The sequence below is a fragment of the Phacochoerus africanus genome, chromosome 15 (assembly GCF_016906955.1).
Source record: "Phacochoerus africanus isolate WHEZ1 chromosome 15, ROS_Pafr_v1, whole genome shotgun sequence".
NCBI classification, from domain to species: Eukaryota; Metazoa; Chordata; class Mammalia; order Artiodactyla; family Suidae; genus Phacochoerus; species Phacochoerus africanus.
The window spans coordinates 65,709,783-65,715,782 of NC_062558.1; positions in this window are offsets into that span (position 1 = coordinate 65,709,783).

Sequence of the window (6,000 nt, forward strand, 5' to 3'; positions counted from 1 at the left end):
CATGGAAGGACTACTCCCATACAAGTGATTTAAACCACCTCCAAATCATGCGGTGCTTTTTGTCTTGCTCTTTCTGTCTGTCCATCTATCTCTCTCTCTGCCTCCCCCAGCCCTCCTGAGCTTTCTCCCTACCTATATTCTCTCTCTCCTCTCTTAATAACGATTTTATTTGCCTCATTACTCTTGGTCTTTTTGCCAATTTTTTTTTTTCTCCAAGGAACAGACTGGGGACCTACATCAGGCCTGCTGGCCCTTGTGATCTAGTGGTTAAGGCTCAGTGCTCTCACCCCATAGCCACTCAAGAACATACTCTTTAGATGCACCAGAGCCTGGGAAGTGCAGATGAATAGACTTCTTGGGCCGGTACTGCTTCCTAAACAAGACCAGCATCCTAATAGAAGGGAAGAGGTGATTAACAATGGTTAGGTGGGTAGACAGAACCGTCTGCCTCAGATATTGCAAAATATTTGAAGATTGGTAGTAAAGATATAAAAACATGGGCTAAGAGAATATGTCCCAAATTTATGAGAGTGTGGGCTTTTAGGGAGGGAGAAAGAATACCATTCAGTAGGTATACAAAGTGGATTTTCACTTAATCCCTATTTTATTTATGTATTTACCATGAAAAATTTCTGAAGCAAATATGACAAAATATTAAATTTTGAAAGCCTGTGCTTTTGATGCCTAAATCTCATACTCTGTTCTTTTAGGTAATTTTTCTAAATTAAGGAAATATCACATAACTTCTGTTAACATGCAAAATACTTGGGCTAGTGGTGTATATTCTTTTGCCTTGCAAGAAAGAGAGACATGAAAGTATCTGCCCAAATAATGAGACAAGAGAGGACTAAGAAGAAAATTCCAGGCAGCAATATTCCTACTGGCCATGAAGTTGGAAGCTCCCAAACCCATATTGCATACAGCATCCCCCAGACCCCCAGGTGCATACTCTTGAACAATTAAACTAGGATTTAAGCAGAACCGTGGGGAAAACATTTTAAGAATTCATGATTCATCTTGTTCTCACTGAAAGTCAGCATAAAAGCTTGCACGTACAATGTTTCCAAATAGCTGACTGTCCTAACATTTTCTTTCATAAGAGAGAGGTCGCACAGGATACTCATACAAGAGGTGCTTTTATGAAACGCACTTTAACCACCCCACCACCACCAAAAAAAAAAAAAAAAGTGTAATGAATTATTTTCCAAAGCTGATGGTTTCAGAGCATTCATTTTCATGAAAGTCAAAGTCACCCCCACTCAGTAATGAATTCCTTTTGGATGCAATTCAGACTTTCCAAGGTTACCAATTCAGGTTTTATAGAAAAAAAAAAATTACATCTGTCTGACAAGAGATATCCATGAAAAGTTGAGGGATAAAAAAGTTAAGGAAGCAGAATACAGGATGAGTGACTGGGCATTTAATGAGCACTTGAAGAACTTATTATTTTCATGCCAAAGGAGAGAAGCCAATTTAGCATAGGTTTTAATTTATGCAAATGAAGAAGTCAGAGAAAGAAGAAAAAGGAAGACATGTTTTACTTTCATTTTTACCTCCTGTAGACTCATGACTCTGTGACCTTAAGTAGTTCTGTGAAAGAGGAAGAGCCAGGAAGGGAAGAGAACGAAGTCTGCGACAGGGAAAGTCAAAGGTCTTCTGTCGAAATATCTCATCTTCCCTGTCACGTGTCTTTTATTATCTTGTCTTAGAAAATATGATAGGGGTTTCAGTGTGGGAAAAAGGACAAATGAGGTTTATTTTTTTTCTAGCTCCATTAAATATGGAAAAGGAGACAATAAAAAGAAAACACTGGCATAATTAATCTCAGTATCACAGAAACAAAGACAACGGTTTTCTTTGAACAAATGCGCACAGTACAAATCTCTTTTTGGGAATAACCCCATCAGATTGCTTTGATATTTCTGAGAATCAAAGACGTTGGGAGCAAACAAGTTTAGGGCCCAAAGAAATAGAGTGGTAATCTAATCCCACTCCGATTATGCGGACAGATGTTGTTCTCCTCTTGAAACTGACAGCACCTCTGACTTGAACCTAGCCAGGACTCAGACTGGGACTTGAACCCACATGCCAGGACTCGAACCCAGACTAAACCCAGATTGGGACTTAAACTCTTGGCTTTTTTTTTTTTTTTTTGGTTTTTAATTAGGATTACTCACCTGGTGCCTGGACTTACTGAGATTCAGGTTCTCTGTGTCTCAGTGTAGAAGAAATTCAGTAAGACACAAAGTGAGAGGCAAGAAATGGGTATTAAGATAGGACACTTGTGAGAGATACAAGTAGGCAGGCGAGGAGGCTCTGCCCTGAGGATTAGGTGGGCTACATTTTAATCCAAGGAAAGGGGGGAGTGGGAAAAGACTGCCTTCTACCTCTTTCTTAGAGTAGATGTCAGGCTTACACCATTAGCTCCTCCTTTGTATCCACTAAGAGAGTATTTGACCCTATGAGGTCAAAGTGGGACTGTCATGGCATTTATTCAAATCAACAGAAAGGGTGGTAACATATGCTAAAATATGTTGAATCATCTCAGATTTCATATAATGATTATCTCCAATTTTAGAATGTCATCTTTCTCTTAAATTCATGTCCTTGGTCCAAAGGATCATTGTCTTGCTGAACTTGAATGCAGGCTTCTTTTTGTCTTTCTTTTAATGATCTAAGGCATATCTAGTGCTTTTATTTATGGTTTTATAGTTAAAGAAGCCTGCTTTGTTCTGACGGCTTTCTTGAGCGATTATTAATTTAACAGTGATCTCCCAAAATTCCCTAAGTTTCCCTCTTTATCTATGGTCCCCTACTGGGACTTCTACAGCTACCTGTGTAGCTATTCTACTCCATCCCTATCTGTCTGATATAAGTGGTTTTGGACCCACTTCCAAGGACAAGAGGACACTTTGGCTGGTTAAAGCCACGTTTGGAAAATCTCAGACCAATGGGCAAAGTGAATCTATTTAGGTTTTTAAGTTGGTTTGTGCTCACTGATGCTCACTGATGGACAGAATCATTTCATTCCTGCCTAAGGATCTGAACCTTTAGACTTGAGCCCCTGCTCAGACTCAAAGACATGACCTTTGCCATTCTTTTGGCCACCCTGTGTACTCATTTCCTCATTTGTTTTCCTTAAAAAAATTTCTTGGGGTTCTTGTTGTGGCTCGGCTTGTTACATTGTCTCTGTGAGAATGGGGGTTCAATCCCTGGCCTTGCTTAGTGGGTTAAAGATCCAGCATTACCACAAGCTGTGATATAGGTCACAGATGCAGCTCAGATCTGGCATTGCTATTGGGCGATGGAACAGGCCCCAGCTACAACTGGGATTCAACACCTGGCCCGGGAACTTCCATATGCCCTGGGTGCAGCCATAAAAAGAAAAAGAACAAAAACAAAAAACTTACATCAGGAGTGGTTGAGAGTATTAAAACAATGTATTTGAAAGTGTTGTGTAAACCCTAAAATGTTGAGCAAGGATGATTACCTCTAGGGTGTTATAGATTTTAAGTTATTAGCAGAAAACTAAACATGTATAATTTTTTGTTCTGTTGTATTTTGCTTTTGTGTACAGGCATTTCGGTCTTGAATGTGCCGTTCACTAGAATAAAACCAGGACGCTTCTTCTCTTCTTCCATCTTTCATTTCTTGACCTTCAAAGAGGTAAAGAGATCTAACATCCCTTCAAGCTCAGAGTCTCCAAAGGTACGTGACACAAAGCACAAATAAAGAACAGAATCTGTCTTGAGTAAAATTATTGTGTGAGTGAATCTGAAAGGAAATCAACAGCATGACACTAACTGAAAGAGTGTTTTTATGGCAGTTGAAGCTAAAAAATAGAAATTAGTGTAGTCAGTGTTTGTTTTGTGCCTTCTCCAAGAAGTTAGAGAAAGGAGGTCTGTATTCTTTGGAAGATTTTGTTTGCAAAGAGGATTTTTTAAATTAAGTTTAAGAAAAGCCATAAGGCGAAGATGAATTCTCTGCTAGCTGCTCAGATAGTTCCTGAACATGATCCATTTTGAGGGACTGGAGCTTTGATGAATGTGGCTGTCACCCCAGAGGTGCCACATTCAGTATAATAAATGGATACACACCACAATGTTTAGTCTTCTATGGAAGAAAACAGAACACACTGATTGAAGGGGAAGCTTATTTCGCTTGGTGCTGGTTTCACCTCTGTGCAGGTAGGTGTGCAGTTTTGAAACAGACATCACCAGGATGCTCTAGATCAGCATTGCCCAGGCTGTGAAGAGGTGCATGTGTACTGCGGAACCAGAAATGTCTGCAAGCTCTGTCAGTTCTGACTCAACAGGCTCTAAAGTAGAGGCAACAGTAGATCTAGAAGTCCTAGCCTTTGCCATTCATGCTGCTGGCTCTCAAGCAAAATAAACCAGGCTGAGTGAACATTTTTGTCACATCTGATTCAGCAGCAGTGCAGCTTAATGGGCTGCTTCCCCAGGGAGAAGGGATGGACATCTGCTCTTAAAATGACTGACATTTTCCCCACCTCACTTTTTCTCGAAAGCTTTTATGCCATAGACTACTTAAGTATCATCTGAAACTTTTGAGAAGTCCTTGCAAAGAGTTAATGAGATTGTAATCTTCTAGTATTGACCAAGTACGTCTTCCTTCTAAGATTGTTTTTTGTTGTGATAAAGATTGCTAGAATGTGATGGCTCCAAGTAGGCTTCCTTTCAGTCCAGTGAATCTGTAAAAATAAATTTTAGTGCTCCCAAAATGTGACAGACAAGCATCTTGTGCCTTGAGCATGCCTCAGAATACACGTTAGATTATTCTGAAAGTCCATGCCACCCTTTCAAGCCTTCCATGAGGCTTTTTCAGGAGCAGTGTCCCACCACTTTGAGCATAGAAATATGGCTGAGTTCAGACAGAAGCCTCTCCAGAATAGCTGCATCCTTTGAAAGGAGGCAGCAGATTATAGTCCAAATCATTGCAGGTCTAAGGTGAGCCCTTGCAACATTGGAGGGATCCTACAGTGGGCCTCCCACAGTGATCAAGAGCCACCACCTACAAAATACGTTTTCAAAAAATAAACAACTTTCATTGCTTTTAAATAGGCCTTCTCAGATCTTCTTTCTTTTTTGCATCCACTCTCATATTTTAGAGTGCATGTTGGGAGCCAGGCTAGGGACTTCGGGTTCTACACAAAACCCAGAGAGCACCAAAATAAGCCCTTCACAGGCATGAAAGTAGGTGGTAGTGAGCAAAAGTTTATGAAGGTGATAGAACCCTTTTTTTTTTTTGAAAATCCATGGATATACATCTCCTCAAAAGCAAGGGCAAAGTCTTATACATTTGTGTATCCCTCACGTAGCTAGCTGTGGCTTCTATATGGTTGGCATTAAAAGATATTTGTTGAGGCCATTGATCATTCATAGAGCAAGACTTTATTTTATATATACACTGTGAGAATCTCCATGGAGCTTATACAGGTGAATAAAACAAGGTCCCAATTCCAGTTCCCACAGAGGCATCATTTGGTCCAGGCTTCAGATTCACAAAAAGCCTAAAACAGACACTCTTCATTTCTCCATATGAGGTTATTTATGTCTTCATAGAGGTAATACTGACAAAATTGACCCAATTGGGGGTTGAAGTTATTCATCACGCAAACTAACTCACAATTTTTGTGACTCTCTTGATTTTTTTACCTTTAAAGATTTAATTAGTATATTATCCCATATATGTAAACTCATCTATCTAGGTAGTTAACAAGTTAGCCATGAAATATCTATTATCTATCTATCTATCTACCTACCTATCTATCATTTTTCTATCTGAAATAAAAGATTGATGAAGGAATGATTATTATTAATTACTAGATATAAGTATTGCAGTAAGGTGGGATTCCATGGGACTTTTACCCTCTCACTTTTCTGTATGTTTAAAATAATTACATTGAGCACATCATTATATATGACTTGTATAATCAAAGAAAAGCAACAAAATTATATTCATTATGTAAAAAAAAAGAAA